This window comes from Monodelphis domestica, chromosome 3 (assembly GCF_027887165.1).
Source record: "Monodelphis domestica isolate mMonDom1 chromosome 3, mMonDom1.pri, whole genome shotgun sequence".
NCBI lineage: Eukaryota > Metazoa > Chordata > Mammalia > Didelphimorphia > Didelphidae > Monodelphis > Monodelphis domestica.
In genome coordinates, this window is record NC_077229.1 from 92,759,784 (window position 1) to 92,781,930 (window position 22,147).

Sequence of the window (22,147 nt, forward strand, 5' to 3'; positions counted from 1 at the left end):
TTCTCCTGAAATCCCAACTTCAGAAATCTCAGTTTCTCCTATTCCTTCTTCCACCCAAAAACCAATTCCAGCCCCAAGGAAATCTCATCCTTCTAAAGAAACTCTTTCTAGTCAAACTGACTCACATGTACCAAATTCAAGTAGAGGCCTTTTTCCTCTAAGAGAAGTACCCTAAATAGGATGCAATGAGGATATGGTGACTCTAAGGTACCATATACCATTTACTCCCCAAGAAATGAATGAATTCACACAAAATATTCCCACATATGAACAAGATCCCTTTATGGTAACGAAAAAGACAGACATGTTTTCTCAGTATAATTTGTCTTTACAAAGATGTTGAAAACTTGCTCCAGGCTTTCATAACTGAACGTGAGAAAAATAAAATAATTTCTCATGGCAAAAAAGTCAGGGGGCACACTGGCCATCTCAAGAACCAAAATGGGACTATAACAACTCTGAGGATTATTTACAACTATATCGTTGTAGGAAAGCCATTTTAATTGCTATGAGAGAGTGCTCTGAGAGCACGGATAAATGGGCATAATTTGAAAAAAATTAAGCAAAATGATGACGAGACACCCTCCAGATTCATGGATAGAATAATTGAGTTTGGCGTTTGATACCTAGATTTTGACCTTTCTAAAGAAAATTACATAAGACAAATTAGAAGATACTTTATCAATAACTCTTGCAAAGTGATCAGGGATTATTTTAGAACTCATTGCCCAAGATGGCCTGAAATGGATCTTGATGATTTGATGAACAGTGCTGTATATGTTTCAAAGAGAAAAAAAGAAAAAGAGGAAGAGGCTAACGATCTCAGAGGAAATGGGGAAAGAATTGAAATATTTAAGAGATAAGATTGCTAAACTGGAAAAAGGCCATGATACTTGAGTATGGTACTTGTCCCTCCCCAAGAACCTAACTATCGATTCATTACTTGCCAATTCTATGAGAAGGGCCACAGAATGATGGAGTGTAGAAATTTATTAACGGTAATCAGAAATAATATGCAGTTTAATAACAACTACGGAAATAATAATTAAAGAAATAACTATAATAATGATAATAGAAACCACAATTTTAGGAATGATAACTATGGGAATAAAAATTGGGAAAATGATAACTCAAACCAAATAACTCTACAACAATATTATTTAAGTGGAGCTCATCCAAAAAAAAAAAACTTGGGGTGCTAATGCCCCTCAGGGAGGTGCCCATACTATGATGGTGTCTGGGGGGGACACCAGGGCACAAGAATCAGAGGATACAACCTTTGATTTTCCAGACCCGAATGTCTTACTACCCATTGTCCCTATTCACTGCCCCCCTATACTGATGAGCCCCGTGTTACCTTAAAGGTGGGTAACACCTATTATGATTGTCTTTTGGATACAGGAGCTTCCAGGTCTGTATTAAAGAATACACCTAATTTACATTGCTATTACATTGGCTCAGAAAATATAATGGGAATGTCAAGTATACCCCAAAGAGTTAAAAAGCTACCCCCTAGGATGGTGTCTGTAGGACCCCTAGAAGTACAACATTATTTCCTCTTCATGCCTGACTCCCCTTTAAATTTGCTGGAGAGGGACCTTTTATGCAAACTCAGAGCCACAATAACTTGCTCCCCAGATGGTTCCTTATCATTGGAAGTACTTGAAGGATCTTTAAATTTATTCCCTGTACTTCTCTCAGAGAGCCAGGAGGGGAAAGAGCATCCCACCTTTGCAAAACTGCAGATATATCGAATTCTCTTTGGGTCACATCTTTTTCCGATGTAGGCTTACTTAAGTCAGCTGTTACTGCGTAGATAAAAACTAAATCTAGTCCACCTCTTTCCATTCCTCTGTACCCTCTCTCAAAGGAGGCAATAGAGGGCATTACCCCGGTAATAAACTCAATCAATCGGGGCATCATAATTTCCTATAAATCTTTTTTTTTAAACCCTTACCTTCCGTCTTGGAGTCAATACTGTGTATTGGCTCAAAGGCAGAAGAGTGGTAAGGGCTAGGCAATGGGGGTCAAGTGACTTGACCAGGGTCACACAGCTGGGAAGTGTCTGAGGCCATATTTAAATCTAGGACCTCCCATCTCTAGGCCTAGCTCTCAATCCACTGAGCCACCCAGCTGCCCCCTCCTGTAAATCTTAATACAATATATCCATACTGCCTGTTAAAAAAACAAAAAGAGGGCCCAATGGCAAGCACCTCTATAGATTCATACAAAATTTGGGGGCTGTGAATAATCATGTTTTAAAGAGACACTCTCCGTAGTTTACAACATAAATATGATAATTTCTTCTATTCCTAGCACAGCTACCTACATTACAGTAGTGGACTTGTGCTCAGCCTTCTTTTCCATACCCATTCATGAGGATTCCAGGCATATCTTTGCTTTCACCTGGAAGGGCTCCCAGTATACATGAAGTCATTTGCCCCAGGGTTACATGGAAAGCCCGAGTTTATTCGCACAAGTTTTGAGCCAAGATACAGATAACATAAAATTTAAAAACAGCAAATTAATGAAATACATAGATGATCTACTCTTGGCTTCAACAGATGCAGAACCATGTCAGGAAGATAGTAAACACCAACTTTTGGAACTACACAAAAGAGGGCATAAGATCTCAAAGAATAAAATTCAGTGATGTCTCCCCAAAGCAGAATATTTGGGGTTCATCCTGACTGCTGGTGCCTGTTCTATTTCTTCCAAACGAATTGAAAATATCCAAAAGTTAAGCACTCCCACCACTAAGGAAGAGTTAAGAGCAATTTTAAGAGCAACAGGGTTTTATAGACAATGGATTCCTTGCTATGAGGAAATTACTAACCCCCTTATAGCACTAACAAGGGTTTCGGTCACGGAACCCCTCAAATTAGAGCCAGAACACCTGTCTGCTCTATCAGATATAAAACAGGCTATCCTGTCTGCCCCTGCTCTAGGCACCTCAGATTACAACAAGCCATTTACTTTGTATGTACATGAGTGAAGAGGGGCAGCTTCAGGTGTTTTAACTCAGACTTTGGGACCTTCTCAACACCCAATTGCTTATTATTCTACCCAGCTGGACCCAGTAGCTTCAGGACACCACCATGTCTTAGATGCATAGCTGCTACAGCCTTACTCGGAACAAAAACTGTTGATCTAGTATTGGGATGCCCATTAACAATTATGTGCCCACATAAAGTAGAAGCATTATTGCTAGGGCATAGAACACAGGCATTTTCTGATCAGCGAATTACAAGGTATGAAATAATCCTGTTAAAAGACAAAAACATCACCTTGAAACACTATACAACTCTTAACCCTGCCACATTGCTTCCAGATTTACCAGTTTCAGGAGAACCATTACGCAGTTGTGAAAAGGCTCAAGATAAGCTCTTGGACGCCCACTTAGACAACCCAGATCTGATCTTATTTACTGATGGTTCTTCTTTTATGAGGGATGGCATATGCTACACTGGAGCTGCTGTGGTCACAGAATTTGCCACTGAGTGGTCAGCTTCACTGCCCTCTAATATTAGTGCTCAAGGTGCAGAACTCACAGTCCTGAAACACACCTGTATAACTGTCAAGAATAAAAAGGCAATAATTTATACGAATTCTAGATATGCTTTTGGCATTTGCCACTCAGTCGGGATGCTATGGATCCAGAGAGGACTTTTAATCTCAGCTGGAAAATCTATAGCTAATGCAGAAATTATTAATGAAGTTCTTTCTGCTCCCCAGCAGCCTGAAGCCCTAGCTGTAGTCCATTGCTCTGTGAATATAAATGGCATTGACCCTGTCTCTAAGTGAAATGATTGAGCAGATACCACTGTAAAGCTAGCAACCATAGAAGGGCCTGAATTAATTTTAACATTAACAACCACTGATGACTTAAATTTATCACTTTCCTATAATGAAAAAGAAGTGGAAAAATGGAAGCAAAAATTCAAAGGAAAACAGATTAATGGAGTATGGGTGTCATCTGAAGGAAAATCCCTGCTCCTTAGAAGTTTCTATCACCAAATCTTCCAATCTGTTCATAAGAACGGTCACTTTGGTACCCAGGGAATTGTGGACTCTGTTAAAAGACTATGGATAGCCCCTGGTATAACTACTATAGCCTCTAAAGTGTGTACAGCATGCTCTCCCTGCCAAGCATATAACCAACATGCATTTCACAGCAAAGCTTTTGGTGGGTGTCCTCTGGCTTACACACTTTTTGAGCACCTACAGATAGATTTCATAGCAATGTCAAAGGCTGGGTGTTATAAATTTTGTCTACTCATAGTGGATCAACTGACCAGATGGCTGGAAGTATTTCCTGCAGCCTGAGCCACAACGGCTTTTGTTGCTAAAGTGCTTTTAAAAGAGATTATTCCTCACTTTAGCCTGACAGCACATATTTATTCAGACAGGGGAGTCATTTTACTGATTCTGTTCTAAATCAGATATATTCTTGCTTGGGGATAACTCCCAAATTTCATGTCCCATATCATCCCCAGAGCTCAGGCCAAGTTGAAAGAATGAACAGAGAACTTAAAACTATGATTGGCAAATTATGCACCAAGACCCATTTAAAATGGCCTGAAATTCTCCCTCTGGCACTACTTTGTCTTAGAAGCAGGCCCAGGGGAGACCTACATATCTCACCATTTGAGATGTTTTTTGGATATCCACCTATACAGGCTAAAGCCTTTCTCCCCTGCATATATACCACTATTAGGGGGAGATACTACTATTGCTTCCTATATATAGGAATTATAGCACAAACTGCGTGAACTCCATGAATCTGGAGCTACAGTACAAGCTGGACCACTAGATTTTTCACTTCATGACCTGAACTCAGGAGACAAGGGGTATGTAAAGAACTTCCAGAGTGTTGGAGCAACTCAGCCTTCCTGGGGAGGGCCATTCCAAATATTGTTAACTACTCCAACATCTATAAAGATTAGAGAGAAGGACTCTTGGATTAATTGCTCACATGTAAAGAGAGCATCTTCTATTGAGACTGATTGACTGTATTCTATCACATGCAGTGGAGATACTAATCCATAGATAAGTGGTGTGAATCTTAAATTTCCCAGACTCTACCTTGGAACATTATCTTAAGGTTATGGTTAAGGTTATTCCTTATTTTAAACAATGGAGGTACTTGATCAGGAATGTATTGGGAATTTTACATTACTCCACCCATACTTAGATATACATTAGGGGAAGATAAAGTTGTAAACTCCTTACTGAACAATGAAAAAGTACTTAACCCATACTTACAGTGAGGCAAAAGCCCTTAAGCTAGGTCTATTTTTAGATCTAATACAAAAGGGTGCTAAGTACCTATGAAGGTCAAATTAATCACTAAAAGGTCAAGCAACTTACAAAAGAACAAGCTTACCAAAGAGGTGTGAAGTACTCAGAAGATATAATCTACCCAGAGAAGGTGAGAACTAAAAATTAAGAATGGGCTGTCCTAGGAAAAGCTTCTACTGTGATTGGTAGGCGTGAAAATATAGGGGAGGTGACACAAGAGAAATTTCTCTTTAAAAGAGATCTGGTCTGAACCAGATCAAGGGAGTTCAAATTAGTTAAGCTTTGGTAGCTGAATTGGAGGTGAGGAGTCAGAGGAGGTTGCTGGGTCTCTGAACACTAGTTTTGCTTGGAAAGATCTTGTGGTGAGTGATTACTGACTTAGTTTCTCTCTTAAAGAGAAAGGCCTAGGCTATTTTTGATATAAAATCAAGACGCTAAAAATTATCTTTACAATTTGGGCAATTCAGTCTTGAAACCCATATTTTCCTGGTCACAGTGGATACTGTTTTTTGGGAACACATTGAACTTTTGAATTCTAATTTTACTATTGCTTTTCTTTTATTTTGATTAAAATATATTTTTTTTCCTTTTCTCATTTCTTGTCCTTAAGGTACATACAATCAATACTTTTTTATTCTGTAGTAATATAAGTTTAAAATATATATACATACTTGCTATAATATTAATGCATACCAATAGTTTTAAACTGTGGGAACCTGCCATTTATTGATAAATGTTACGGGACTGTGATTAATGTTTGTGTCTGATTCTAGGAAATGGGATCAAAAAAGAAGCATAGACTTAATCTGAATAGTGCCAAAAAGAGCACACAGGTCAAAAAGGAAGAAACCAATCCAGGTAGGACTGATGAACTTCTAAGCCATTACAAAAGGAACCTAGTATGAGACTCAAAGTTGCAAAGCTTGACATATGTTAAGACGTAGGATGACTTCCTTGTATACACACTCTGTGAAATACACACAGACAAGTACCGAAGTTTGGCTATCATCCTGGCTCCGCCTATGTCTGAGAATGACAAAAAAAAAATCAGACCAGGGAATGACACTTCCCTATCACACACAAAAAAATCTAGTCCTTTTTCTCTGTTATAGTATGGTATAGTATAGTCTTGGCTGCAAATGGGTAACTGAAATATTACTGTATTCTGTCCTAGAGACTTGTGGGATAGAAATTACTTTAATTGCACCCTAATACAAGGGTCTCTTAGAAATTTATTGGACCCTAATACAGGGGCCTATTATGAATTTATTCTTGTTTACTCAAAATTTTATATACATAGATTTTGACATTTTGATTCTGATTTTGAAATTTTTTACTTTCTCCCAAAAATTTAACATTCTTCCATTTTTTTTATGTTTTGGGTTTTTTTTCCCTTCTTTCTCTACTTTTTATAATCGACTCATACACCCCCCTAACTCAACCATGCATTCTGATATGAACTGGGTTCTTCTCAACACCCACTGGGGGGTGGGGGTTGTATTTTAATAAAAATCCAAGATTTAAAATTTTGTTCAAGAAAGATCTTCAAGGAAAGAAGATTGCTAACTCCTAAATCCAGAGAATGAACTGTTTGCAGAAAGATGCCTGAAAAACCTATACTATATCAAGAAGATCCAGAATGAACTTTGGGTGTGGTTGATGAACTGAAGGTTGATTGAACATTTATTTTGAATGTATACTCTTAGGTCAAAAGGGGACTTCCCCCTAATTGGTTTGTCTCAATGCGCCAAGCAAAACATTGGTTTTGCTTTCTCTCTACTCACTATTGTAGTTTCCTCTTAGAAGGTAAAATTTTGTATGTACCTACAGTTGGAAGATTTAGACATGCAAAATGATTATGTTTAGTAATCAATTAGGGAGACTAGTCCCCCAATCATCATCAGGTGGGGATTGTGAATTTTAGATTTACTCCACCTTGCTTAGTCTTTAGAATTATAACAACCAGGAATGTATACACCCCTACTTAAAGATTAAGTGTTGAGGAGGATGGCCTATGACTGACATGTGCTAGCAAGTGACAAATCAAAAACAACTGACAGATCACCCCCCACGCCCCCCGGGCTGTCCTAAGTCAAGCTTAAGCTACCATTGGTACATGTGAAATGCAGTAAGTGATGTAAAGAACAGTCTATATATTTTGCATCACTTCCTCTCTTCACGCTCTCACTCAGAGACCTTGGGCTTACTCAGTGAGGTTGGGCTCTCTCGGCAGCATGGGGAGCGCTGGGAGGAGTTTTGGCATGCTTGCAGATCTTGGACAGTTTGGGCGTTTGCGGCTTGGCAGTGAGGTTACTGGGAAAAGCTTTGTAGCATGGTTTAGGTGAGGTGTCTTCCCTGACCAACCTTGGTGAATGGTTTAGGCTGATTCCTCTTTTCCTTTACCTCCTAAATGAAACAATCCTCTGAGGAGACCCCTCATCTCAGAGGAGGCCTCGTGGCTGGAAGCCAAGCTAGATTGAGAAGGCCCCTTGGCCTAGGCCTCTGAACTCCTACTGGCTTGCCAGAGCAATCCAATTCCCTTTCCTCTCTCTTCTTAATTTCTTCCTTCTATTGTAATTAAACCACCATAAAAATCCCAAACTGACTTGAGTATTTTATTGGGATTGAATTTAAATCCCTGGTGACCACTAAAATAATATTTTCGGTCAACAACCCTAATTTTACCCTTAACAGAAGATAAGAAGAGCATTGACCACATCCATCCCAGGAATATACCATCAAAAAATGTGCAGACCCCTAGAACTAGCTCTGAAAACAACAGCTTGAAAAAACCTGAAGCTTGGGATAGAACCTATCCTCAGGTGGGAAGAACCCAACTTTAATAAAAAGTTCAAAATCAAGAAACAGACTGGGGGAAAAGAAAGGAAAAACAAAAAAAGAATTTAACTATAAAAAGCTACTACAATGGCAAGACCAAGACATAAACTTGGAAGAAGACAACAATGGAAAAATAGCTATAAACAAAGCCTCAAAGAAAAATACTAATTGGACCCAAGCTCAACAAAAATTCCTGGAAGAAATAAGAATTTCAGAAGGAAAATTGGGGAAAGAAACAAAACAGATACAAGAAAATTATGAAAAGAGAATTAACTGGAGTAGCCATATAGAACAATGCATAGAATCCCAGGCCTAGAGTGAGGAGGATCTGGGTTCAAATCTGTCCTCAGACATTTCCTAGCTGTGTGATCCTGGGCAAGTCACTTAAGCCCTATTGCCTAATTCTTGCCGTTCTTCTGTCTTAGAACTGATATAAGACAGAAAGTAAGGGTTTTTGAGAGAGAATGAGAATAAAGTAAAAGAGGCAAAAAGAAACCAAAAACCAAAAAGGAGAATTGGCCTAATGATATAGAGGTATAAGGGCAGTTAAAAGTAGTCTATATGTAAACAGAGGATTATGGATGTGAGTTGATTACTTTGGAAAGAGATGGAGGCAAATCTACATTTCCCCCTTTCATTATAAAAGCTCTTGTGTGCCTCTTTTATGTGAGAAAATTTTCCTCATTCTGATTTTCCCTTTCCCCCTTCTCCATGGGATAAAAAAGAGGCAGTCAAGGGAAGCACTGGTTAGAAGCAAAATAAATTTTTGAGGAGGGACAGATAGAAAGAGAAGAAAAAAAACAGAATAAAATGAGATGGAGGCAAATCTACAGTTAGTAATCATAACTGTGAATGTGACGCTAACCCATAAAACAAAAGCAGATAGCAGAATGGATAAGAAACCAGAAGCCAATAATATGTTGTTTACAACAGACAAACTTGGAACAGAAAGACTCACACAGAATTAAAATAAAGGACTGGAACAAAATCTAATATGGTTCAGGTGGACTTAAAAAAAAAAAAGCAGAGGTAACAATCATGATCCCAGACAAAGCAAAAGCAAAATAAGACTTAATTAAAAGGGATGTAGTTAAACTACATTTTGCCAAAGTGTACAACAGACAATGAAATATAAAAAAATTTATGGTAAATTTCTCTGATAAGGGTTTTATTTCACAAATATATACTAAGTATAGAACTAAGTCAAATAAAAGAAGAGCTATTCCCCAACTGATAAATGGTCAAAGGATATTAATAAGCAGTTTTCAGAAGAAAAAAAATCAAAGCTGTCACATGAGAATATGTCCTAAAACACTACTGATTAGAAAAAAGCAAATTAAAATAACTCAGAATGTTTGAACAAGTTGTGATATATGATTGTGATGGAATACTACTGTGTTATAAGCAATGACAAAGGAGGTGTTTTTAGAAAAAAATCAGATCTATATGAACTGATGTGAAAGTGAAGTGAGAAGAACTAGGAAACTATAATAATTTATAGCAACTCTTTTTCTGGTGGCAAAGAACTTGAAATTGAGGGGATTCTATCATTTGGGGAATAGCTGAACAAATTGTAGTACATGTTGGTGATGGAATACCATTTTGGTAAAAAAAATTGATAAGCAGGATGATTTCAGAAAAAAAAAGTGGAAAGATCTACATTACATAAACTGATACAGAGCAAAATAAGCAGAATCAGGAGAACAGCGATATTTTATGATGATCAACTGTGAAAATTTGGCTACTCTCAGCAATGCATTGATCCAGAATAATTCTAAAGGACTTATGACAACGAATGCTAACCACCTCCAGAGAAAGAACTGTTGGGAGTTGGATGGATGACTGGTATACTGTCAATATACATACATACATAAATAAAATTTCTTTGAATTAAAAAGAAAAAAGAAAAAAAAGAAGCCATTCAATCCAATATAAATATTATAGATGAGGAAACTGAGGTCTGGGGTGAACTGACTTGCATAGCATCATTAAGGTAACAGAAGTAGTAATAATAGACTGCTTACATCTATTTAATAGTACTTTTAAGCTTTGCAGAGCACTTTGTATGAAATCTTAATTGATCTCCAAAACAATCTCAAAAAGTAGGTTCTATTATTATCCCCATTTTATAGAGGGAGAAAATGAAGCTCAGAAAAGTTGTGACTTGCCCAGGGCCACACAAGTAGTAAATGTCTGAGCCAGGGTTTAGAGTCAAGGAAGGTCTGGGTTCAAATCTAAAGTTACCTGCCAAACCAGTTAAGTAGAAAAGCCTGGGTTCCAGCAAGCACAGCTTCTATTGTTTAGTCATTTCAGTGATATCTGACTCTGTGATCCTATTTAGGGTTTTCTTGGTGAAGATACTTGAGTAGTTTGCCTTCTTTCTCCAGCTCATTTAACAAATGAAGAACTCAGGCAAATGGTATTAAATGATTTGTCCAGGATCACATAGCTAATTAGTGTCTGAGGTCAGATTTGAGTTCAGAGTTAAGTTTTCCTGACTTCAGGCCTGGCACTCTAGCCACTGTAACTCCCTGCTACCCCTAACATTGCTACTCTGATTCTTGCCATTTTTGGACTTTTCAGTACATTAAATAAGTTGTGAAGATTGGATTTGGCTCTCCCCTGATTGTAACAATGAAGGTACTTAGCTCTTTCTTGATTGTGAAGATTGAATTGCAGTCCCCTATTTGTTGATTTGATCCCCAGAAATATAATCACAGTACTTGAAGTTGAGTGGGAAGATCTGCCCATGTTAGATCTGATCACCAAGGGTGTAAATCTCCCACTTAATCATGAAGTAGGAGGTCTGTGACCCACATGTGCGATAGTGGGTAATGACTAACTGCCTTTTGGGCAGTCCTAGAGCAGAGTGTTAGCTGGGATTGGTAGACTTGGAATAAGGGGAAGTGATGCAAGAAAAAAGGTCTTTAACAGAAAGAAACAAGGGTCTGAGGGAGGTTAGTTGTTGGAGATTGGTCTTCTGGAGGTTGCTGGGTGATTGGTCTTTTGGGAGTTTGAAAGAGACACACTTGGAGAAGAGCCTGTTGGAGTTGAGGTTGACAAAAGAATCTGCTGATTGAACTGACAATGAGATGAGCTTAAAGGCTGACTTCCTTCCTTGCCCTTTCTGGAGCCTCCGGGAAAGATCCATTGTCTTGAGACCCCTTTCCCCTTGCTGGGGCTTTAGCATTTCTACCTGGCTTAGAGAAAGCTATATATATATATATATTTCTCTCTCTCTCTTTTCCTTATTATCTTTCCTCTATTAGAAAAATAAACTACCATAAATTCCATTTTACTTCAGTAATTCATTTTTGGTATTTAGGAATTAAGTCCCAGGTGACCAATTAAATATTCAGTCCAACCATAAAATTAACAAAGTGAAGAAAGGAGAAAGGAAATCTCACATTGTACAACACAGAGCTGCCTAGTACCACAACTATCAGAAAAAAGAAAGCGGATTCCTGAACAGTTCATTATATACACCAGATGATTAGTAAAATAACAATTGGTGCCAGCTGGCAGACACAGATGTAACAGTGACTGGACTCAAATTCTTGATGTCATATTCCCTCGAACATGCCACTTAAGATTATTATACCTTCAAGTCTAGAACTGCAAAAGTTCCTCAGAGCCCAGCCTCACATAGCAATTCACTCCCCAATATCTCTGGCCACAAGCCAGTTTCTGTTAATAGACCAAAGCCCCGAGGTTACTGGACAAACCAGTTCAAATTCTCAAAACAACATGTAGAAATGCACACACAAACCCAACCTTGTTCTTCAACTTCTTTACAGTGAACTGGTTAGGAGAGGCAGAAAGGTGTAGATCCCCCCACTCACCCACTCCCACCGCCCCATGAGTACACAAGCTAGGCAAATGTACCTGATGAGGACCAATCCTTGTGTCATTTCCAAATCAGGCTCAGAACCATAACCAATGAAGAGATCCCAACAAACCCAAAGTAACACAAGGTTTCTTTTGTCTGACCTGGTGGGTTGCATGGCCCTCACTTTCTTGGAACAGAAAGTATTCACCTTGTTTTAAGTTCCAAGGAAACAGTACTCAAAAGTACATCCTGGGCCCTTGTTATCAGTTACAAATGTCTGACAAACTTTCATGTGTAAGTCTCTCTAATCTCCTCTTGTAAGCATCCAGGAAACACAACATGAGCTTGCAAGAGTATCCAAATATTTCTATAGTCCCAAAATTCATCCATAACCTCACAATATCATCTTCTCCACCTTCCACTTACACTCTATCATGATGACCTCCACCATCTTAGAGAAGTCCTTTTGTGCTTGCCTGTTTGAATCTAAAATATCCAGATAGTCAAAAAATAAAGCTCCCTTTGCAAGAAGTTATATAATTGATGAGGGACAGAATTAATGATGCAGGGGGATGAGCATTGGTTTCAAATCCTAGTCCATGCCCACAGGAAGTGTTGAAGGAATGTTTGCTAAATTGATTACTATCTACGTATCTAGAAGAACGTTAACCAAATCTTTAGGTCTTACTTTCCTCTTCTATAAAAGGAGGAAATATGATTTTTAACATGCCTTCTAGTTCTGAATCATATGAATCCTATAGACTCTTGACTTAAAAAAAAAAAAAAAGATAAGATCTAGGATCCTTTTTTTATTCCATGACATTCTTCTCATCTACTTATCCAGAGGGCATTTTAGCAACCAGAACTCAATGAGAATCCAGGAAGGGCAAAAAGGACTACTAAATTGCCCAAAATAGATGCATGCACATATTAAATGCCTAAGTCTTTTAATGATAGAAGCAAAAACAAAGTACCGTTTGCTTCCAAGAAGTTTACACTCTACTAGGGAAAACAAAATATATACTTAGAAGTAAATACAAAATATGGAGGTGAACTACACTAGATACTGAAAATATAAATATCAAAGTAAGAGCCTCTGTACTCAAAAAGCTTACATTCTATTAGGGAAATGGATGAATCTTCTCAGATTAAGTAAATACAGAATATCTACATGGTGATTAGCTGGTGGCAGAGGAAGACTAACAACTAAGAGACTAAGGAAAGGTCTCTTGAACTGGGCCTTGAAGGAAGCAAAAAGTTCTATGGTGACATGAGAATGGAGAACATTCCAGGCACAAGGGACAAACTATACTAAGACATGGAGGCAGAAAAAGGAGTACTGCATACAGGAAATATCAAGTAAACTAGTTTGTCTGAATTGTAGCATGCATGAGGGAAGGAAATGTGTAATCAAAGTGAAAAGACAGACAAGCCAGGTTGTAAAGAGCATTAAATGCTAAAGAGAGTAAATGTATTTTATCCCAGAGGGGATGAGAATTTTTGAGCTAAGGATAGACATGATCAAATCTGTACTTTTTCAACTGTGTAGAGAATAAATTGAAGAGGGTAATGGAATGTATCCAGGGAGACCATTTCTACAGTTTCATTGAGTTTAGTTACTTAACTTCTCAGCTCAAGGAATATTAAAAGAAAGATGGTTTAGGCAGATATACTAACAACAAATAACAAAGCTAACAAAGCATGAATCCCCTAGGATTCCAAAATTCTATTAAAAACAAACTCTAGAATTCAAATAACTCAACATTATAGGTCTTAGTGAAGGGGCAAATAGTCCTATATAACTCAATAGACCAGGTGACATCACTGCACAGAACATCAATTGATGACAGAATCACAGAAAAGTAAAGCTAGACTTTTTGCTAATGATCAACTGGAAACAAATCACTGTACATGAACATACTATAATGGGATAGCACTGTATATAACAATTAATAATATGAAGAATACAGAGAAACTCGGGAATACAGAATACTAGATAAATTGTCCAAATCAAATGTTGGCTAATTTTGCAGCAGTTTCCCTCCCTCTTTCCTCTTTTTATTCTTTGTGCTGAGGAGGATTCATGAATTGGGGAGGAGGGTAGGATCATGAAGGTAGAATGAGATCAGAACTATGATTTAATTGGTGTATGTTGCTCCTAGAATGGAAACTCTTGGACAATGAAGGTAACATAAATTCAAAAGACAGAAAATTTTAAAAATTAAAGGAAAAAATTAGAGCTAAAAAAGAATTTAGGGATAATCTACATCAACCCCCTCATTTTATAAATGAGGAAATTAAAGCCCAGAAATGAATAGTGACTTGTCCAAGATTCTAATAGTAACTCGCAGAGATTGGTTTTGAGCCCAGGTCTCAGACACAGAATTTCAGAGCTGAAAAGGGCAAGGGCCTAAGCAGTAGTTGTTTGTTGTTGTTGTTGTTGTTGTTTTTGTCCAAACCAGTACCTTAAAAAAGAATCCTCTGGGGGCAGCTGGGTAGCTCAGTGGATTGAGAGCTAGGCCTAGAGACGGGAGGTCCTAGGTTCAAATCTGGCCTCAGACACTTCCCAGCTGTGTGACCCTGGGCAAATCACTTAACCCCCATTGCCTAGCCCTTACCACTCTTCTGCCTGGGGACCAATACACAGTATTGATTCTAAGACAGAAGGTAAGGGTTTAAAAACAAAAAAAAATCTTCTACTAATAATATGGTTTTTTCTTTTGTCATTTAAATTTGCCTCTTCTTACCTTTAGGATAAAAGAGAACAAATCTAATCTCTCTTCTATGAGAGACCCCTAATATAAAAAGATGGCTGCAAATATTCTTCCACTTCCTTCCATCTATCCTCATATGGCATGAAATCAAGACCCTCTGCCATCCTGATTTTCTTCTAGAAATGGTCTAATTAAATATAATAGTATTAGGACTTCCTGACCTTACTTGTGAGGTAAATTATCTGAACCCATTTAACACTTTTATAGTAATGTGTTAAATTTCATCAAATCAGATTTGTCCCAGTGTTCTGATTTACCAAGACCTACTTACTCCAATGGTCAGTAGTTATAAAAAAAAAAAAAAACCACCCACTTCCCTTCTGTTTTAGAGAAGAGCAGTAAGGTTTAAGTAATGGGGATTAAGTGACTTGCCCAGTATCACACAGGTAGGAAGTGTATGAGGTCAAATTTGAACCCAGAACACCCCAAAGACCTGGCTCTCTATCCACTGAGCCAGACAGCTGCCCCCAAAAGTCAGGAATCTTTTTACTAAACATGTACATAATAAATCCTGAATAAGAAATGGCTAAATTATAATCGCCATGCGATTTAAGATATCAGGAAATTTTTCTAAAAGCATTCTGGTTCTTATCTCTTCACTTTAGCCATCCACCTATGTATATCATCACAGTAGGGAGGTGACCCTAGATTCTTGAAAGCTGGTCCTACAGAGTACAAGCTCTGGCATGTCCTAGCTAGATAGAAAGACTTTGAGGTTAGGTCCAAAACTAGACTCTGTGACTGTTCCTTGAGGCCTAGCCTAGTTAAATGAAGAGGCACATCATTAGAAAGATATTTAACCAGGTAATTTTTTTCAGCCATAGCAACTCATTAGACAATCTCCCAGGATGAGAAAAGATTGTGATTTTTGTAAGCAGATGGAAGATTGCCTATGTACTAATCTTTTGTAGTACTGGTATGTGAGAGGTAAAATTTCAGGCACCTGGAAAATTCATTTATATAAATAATTCATGTGATTCATGCCCTATTATAGGATTAAGCTCATGAACAGGGTCCATATGGACCCTTTAGACAATTCAAATTCACCAGATTTTATTAAGTTTCTACTATCAACCATCTGCTGGATATACTGATTGGTATTTCATTAAACCTAACTCAGACAGACAGTGAGGTGGCATGGTGGATAGAGCAATGGGCCCGGAATCAGAAAGATCTGAATTCTAATCTGACCTCAGACATTTCCTAACCTTGTGATGTTGGGCAAATCCCCTAACTGCTGAATGCCTCAATTTCTATAAAATGGGAGTGGTAATAACAGCACCTACCTTAAAGAGCGGTTATGATAAAATGAGGTAGAATTTGTAAAAGTGCTTAGCATAGTGCCTGACACAGAGCAAGTGCTTAATAAAGGCTTCTCTCCTTATTTTCTCTCCCCTCCCCTACTCCTTATCCTTTGTTGTTGTTGTTCAGTGATTTCATTCATGTATGACCCCTCATGACCCCACTTGGGTTTTCTTAGCAAAGATACTGAAGTGATTTGCCATTTCCTTCTCTGGCTCATTTTACAGATAAGGAAACTGAGGTGAGTTAAGGGATTTGTCTAGGGTCACATAGTTATAAGTGTAAGGCTAGATTAGAACTCAGGGAGGTAAGTTTTACTGACTTCAGGCCTGACACTCTATCCACTTTGCCTTTTAGCTGCCCTATCTACCTTCCAGGAGCTTGCATTTTATTATTAACCAACTCCAAATGTGTATTGTGCAAGAAAAAAGAAAGCATAACAAATCGAGGAGTGGTTGACAGCAAAGGCTACAAGGAAGAGATGGTACCTAAGATGAGTCTTGAAGTAAGATAAGAATCCTGCAAAGTCCAAAAGAGAGTTGAGTCAGGAGAAGGAGTGTTGGATTCAGGGAATAAGGTTAGTAGTCCAGTTTCGTTGGAATGCAGAGTTCATGAAAAGGAAACATATGTAAATAAGTCTAAAAAAATAGACTTTGTATTTTTCCTTCAGTACTGGAGAAACAACCAAGAAGGCCTATTTTGGGGAAGATTATTTTGGCAGCTATGTGAAGGATAGATTGTAGAGACAAGAGAATGAAAACAGAAAAACCAATTAGCCTATTTCAAGAGTAGTTGCCAGTAGCAGGAATACCTGAACTGTGGCAGTGGTCATGTGAGTGAAGATAAGTTTGGAGAAGGAAGGAAGCTGGAGGGTGGTTTCAAGGTTGTGAATCTGGGTGACTGAAAGGATAGTAGTATCTTTAATAGACATAAATCAGAGAAAGGGAGGCTTTTTTGTACTATGAAGTACATATTTAAAACAGAACTTACTATGAATTTGAAAGGCTTATGGGATATTCAGTAGAAGATAGCCAATAGGCATGATTAAAGTTCAGAAGAGAAACTTAATAGTTATGTTGGAAATCTGAGCTCTGTGCAATTCAAAACAGTTTTCTAAATTTCCCAAAATGGCTAGACAGCCCTCTAAAAATACATTCTTTCAACCAAAAATACCTAAAGCAAGTAATCAAAAGATTCTTAAAGTTAAAAGACAAAACAAAACCACAAGTTACACACTAAGGGCAAATTCATATTGTCTTGTGACAACTGTTCTGCCCTCTGACCTTTACCAAAGTCTAGTTACACAATATCCTCTCTGTTCTGGCCCATTAGTTAGCTTAAAGAGGAAAAAAAAATCTACTTGAAACTCTGGGTAATGACATTCTTCCTCAGCTACATAAAAACCAGCCAATTGTCCACACATCACATAGCAACCATCAGAAGCTAGCACCCTGGAGAGGATGAGAGGCTGAAAAAGACAGGCCTGCCCGCCTTCTCAACTTTAAAATGCTCTCAGGAGGTGAGGAGGGGGACCATGCCCCAAGTTGGAAATTTGGGAGGCCTTCATCTTTCAAGGATGAGAGAGAGAAAGAGATAACAGCTTAAGAAGAAGTCTAAGACAGTGCCAAGGGATAAAAATAATTAGAAGGAACTAGGTTGCCTGTCTGAATAATAAATTTGTTTAAGATCAGCCCTAACTGACCTGAATTTTATAAACTCAAGCAAGACCAATCAAAAGTTTCAGACACACGCAGAGAAAGCTTTTGACCCTGTCCCATTTCAGTTACAAAGCCTGTGTGCAAAGGAAAGGAGTGGAGTATGGATTTTATTTTCTGGTCATTGCTGTCTGATCTTTCAGCCAGGAACCAATTAACATATACAAAATTCCAATAATAGAAGGGGTCACTGTGTTCAGGTGGCTGACACTATCCAGGAAGCTCAGGTCAGCAGAAGGGGCCTTCAGTATTTGGAGTCTCTAGGAAATTCCTATATTTATTTACTAATTGAAAGATACATTTTTTTTCAAAAATAAAATGTTTAAAATTTTATCCAGTGAAATATACAAATATATAAGTCTTTTTAAAAGCACAGATAACTGCCAAAGGAGTGACCAGGTAGCAGCATGGTACATAGTACAAAGAACTATATATACTACAATTGGGTTTTAACTTGTCCCTAAAACTTGGATAAGTAGTATTAGTTCCTTCATCTGCAAAATGAAGAGAGTTGACCTGGTTCCCTTTCAACTTCAAATTCTACGTTTCTAAATTCACAATGTGGCTAATGTCCAAACTTACGTTAATGATTAACATTATTTGAGTTTCCAAATCTGATAAATGTTTTAAGTTGATCAAAGAAAAGCAACTGTTACAACTTCTTTGGTATTGCTATGGTTAATCAACAAAGTCAATTAGAAAAAAAAGTTCCCATTTCACACTTTTTCTGTTCATAATTTTCATTGTTTGAATACATAAACCAGTAACTGATTTAAATAGTTTAAGTCAGAAATTGACCCAATGCTAACAACAGACCAAACAAGCAATTATTTTGCCTCTGACCCATCTTATAGTTCTTATGCCCTTTTTGATAGAATCTACATTCCAGAAATATAATTCTTAATTTTAAAAATCATGCCTACAAAATATTACTGGCTTTTCATATTATACACATATATTTGTGCAAACATACATAGGTGTACACATAGTAATTTACATGGGAAGGGAATAAGCATTTACTTAGCATCTGTTATGTGTTTCTCACAATAACCCTTCAAGGTAAGTGCTATTATGATCCCCATTTTACAGTTGAGAAAACTGAGACAAAAAGAGCAGAGGTTAAATGACTTCTCCAGAACCACAACAGCTAGTTGGTATCTGAGGCCATATTTGACCTAGGGTCTTCCTGATTCCAACTCTGCCACCAACTGCTATTAACTCACATATAGGGCTTTCCTTACTACAACTCTGATAATGTAAATAAGTATTGTTGCTCCTTCCCCCACCCTACCTCCTTCCCTTTTGATAGATGATTAAAATAGGCTCTGGGCAGCTAAGTGACTTGCCCAGGATCACTCAACATAGGTCTGAGGTAAAATTAAAACACAAATTCAGTGAGGTACATTGCTTTTCTCTCACACTCTGTGTGTGTGTGTGTGTGTGTGTGTGTGTGTTTGTGTGTTTGTGTGTTTGTGTGTGTGTGTGTGTGTGTGTGTGTCTGTATTTTAACCACACTAAAAAGGCCAGAGGAATGTATTTCAGTATTCAGCAGAAAAATTAATCACTCTATATACTACCTTAGATGCCAGGACTGTTCAGTCCAAGAAATCCAGTAGTTAACAACACCTCCCATAGAATCTATACCAAAACCTAACATCATCACAAGACCAGGATCATAGATCTGAGAATTTTAGCACTTGAAGGATGCTCACAAACAATCTAGCCCAGGGATTCTTAACCAGGGGGTTGCGAACTTTAGGAAAAAAATAATTTTATAAGTGCATTTCAATATGATTGGTTTCCTTTGTAATCCTATTTTTAAAATGCATTTAAAAACATTACTCTGAAGAGTGTGTAGGTTTTCCCAGACTGCCAAAAGAATACGAGATATAAAAGGTTAAGAGCTCCTAATCTCATCTAAACCCTCCATTTGCAGATGTGGAAATTAAGTCTAGGAAAGGGAACTGACTTAACCAAAGTCATGCAGGGAATTTATAGCATACCCAGGACTAAAGCCTATTCTCTTTGTTACATTTTACTCAAAGCCAAATTCCAGCTCTAAGTTAACATTATTCAAAAAAAGTCAACTTCTTAAAGTCAGTACTGGTATACCACCTTTTCCCTTCTGAATTATCTGGAGTCTAGGTACAAAAAGGACTGTCTCCACTCATCATCAGGAAGTATCCTCAGGATATGAGCAAATACTTCCTGTTTGGTACTACTACAAAATTATTTACTCCAAATGTCAAGTAAGGTCTAAAATGTTACATAGTAAAATAATTTTGCCACATAGAGTTTGAATGGTCCACATGAAAGAGAAAGGTAGGTGATAACAGAAGGGAAGTTCCATTCAAAATAATTTACCAAATGCATAAGATATCTGGGAGTCAATCTACCAAAGCACCCTCAATACCATTATAGATATAATTATAAAATATCCTTTAAAGAAATAATTTTAATAACTGAAGGAATATTCAAGTGCTTGTGGTTGGATTGTCTTAATAAAATATAGATGGCAATACTACTAAAGTAAATTTAGAGATTAAGTGCTATGCTAATTAACTTCAAAGTGAATAATTCACAGATCAGGCAAAAGAATAGGGGGAAAAATATAATAAAAGAGAATACATTCCAAGATCTCACACTATAAACAAAAATCATCCATTTGGATCTGGTTAAAAAAACAAGAAAAATAGATCAATAGAGCAGACTAGGTAAAGAAAAATTAGAAATAAATTAATCCAATAACCTGGTGCTCAATAAACTAAAAAAACATAAATAACCTAGGAAAGAACCTAAGTTAAATGACTTGCCCAGTGTGACTATAAAAATGATGCCACTAATTATATAAATAAATTATGGGACTTTGCTTAATGATTCTGTCTGATTCCAGGACAAGAGATACACACAAGAGCCATTTCATAGGGCCAAAGAAAGGCCAATCTAGGATGGATTGATGCACTTCTAGGCCAATACAAAGGTCTTGAACCTAGTGTGAAGACTCGAGGTTACTATGTTTAACATGTGTTAAGACATAGGCTTTCCCTGTATCCACATTCACCCTGAAGATACTCACAGACGAGTATCCCTGAAACCTTGGCTCCTATAATCTGGTCCCCTTTTCTGCCTCTCATAGTGTGGTACCTTTCTGTAGTCCTGGCACTGATTGGGTAAATGCATCATTACTTAGATCATTTTGATTGGGCCCTGATTGAAGGACCTGTTATAGATTTTTCTTCTACTTGGAATTTTTACACATAAGACTTTGATAGTCTATATTTTCATCCAGAAATTTTTCTTTTCTTTTGGATTTTCTGATGTCCTTTTAATATCTCTTGCCAATTGATTCATATACCTCATACCTCAGCCATGCATCCCTAACTGATTCTGAATCTTTCAATCACCCACAACATGGGGGAATGTAAAAAAAATATCATTATTTAAATTGCAAAGTTTAAATTCCTTTTGAGAAGAATTTTAGGTAAAGAAGATGCTACCTCTCTGAATCCAGAACTGAACTGTTGGAGAAGCCACCATGAAGAAGCCTCCAGACCACAAGTTGCACAAAATTGAACTTTAGGTGTGGTTGATTGACCATTTATTTGTATGTATACTTTTATGCCAAAGGGGACTGCCCCCTAACGGCTTTTTGTCAATGTGTTCAGCAATTATTGGTTTTATTCTTTTTTCTCTTATCCTCACACTATTGTAATCTTTTAAGTTTATTATGTTTTTATGATCCTTTGGGGGAAAATTAATTTTTCCAAAAATGATCATACGGAGGTATGTAAAAAATAGACTCGAATACAGGACTACAATCCCCACGAGCCTTTGCTCCACTTCCCCAGAATGCCTTGTAATCTCACCTGGGCCAAGATCGAGAAGGTATTTTAAGCTGATTCAAAGGCTGTTGAAGCTCTCTCTCTCTTGGCTCTTTTTGGACTTCCATTTTGGAGCAGGCGGTCTCTTACATGATGTGAGGTTATTTTGTCTAGGCCTCTGGCCTAGGCACATGTTTCTTACTTGTATATTCTTTAATCTTTAACAAACCTCTAAAAAATATAATACTCCTTGCAGAGAGAAACTAATTTCTACCTGCCTCAGTCTGCCCATCTCCCCTAAATTTTAATCTTTACACCAGGGTCACATAGCTAGAAGTGACTGGGGCCAGATTTAGATCCCTGCCCTCTAGCTGGTAGGCTTGGCTCATAATCCACTGAGCCACCTAGCAGCCCCTGATTTGGAGTATTGTTTCATGTGCTTAATAGTTTGCCATTTTTTTTGAACTGTTTGTTCATATCTTTGGAGCATTTGATCTATTGGCATTTGATCTTACAAATTTCTACTAGTTGTCTTTGTATTATGGATACCAAACCTTTATTTATCTG

General features: G+C 37.6%; 1 protein-coding gene across 5 annotated transcripts in view; it reads right to left on the reverse strand.

The window, feature by feature from the left end:
• Positions 1–22,147, reverse strand: part of MLLT1 (MLLT1 super elongation complex subunit) — a 117,928-nt gene that overhangs the window by 34,902 nt on the left and 60,879 nt on the right. The window lies entirely within an intron of this gene.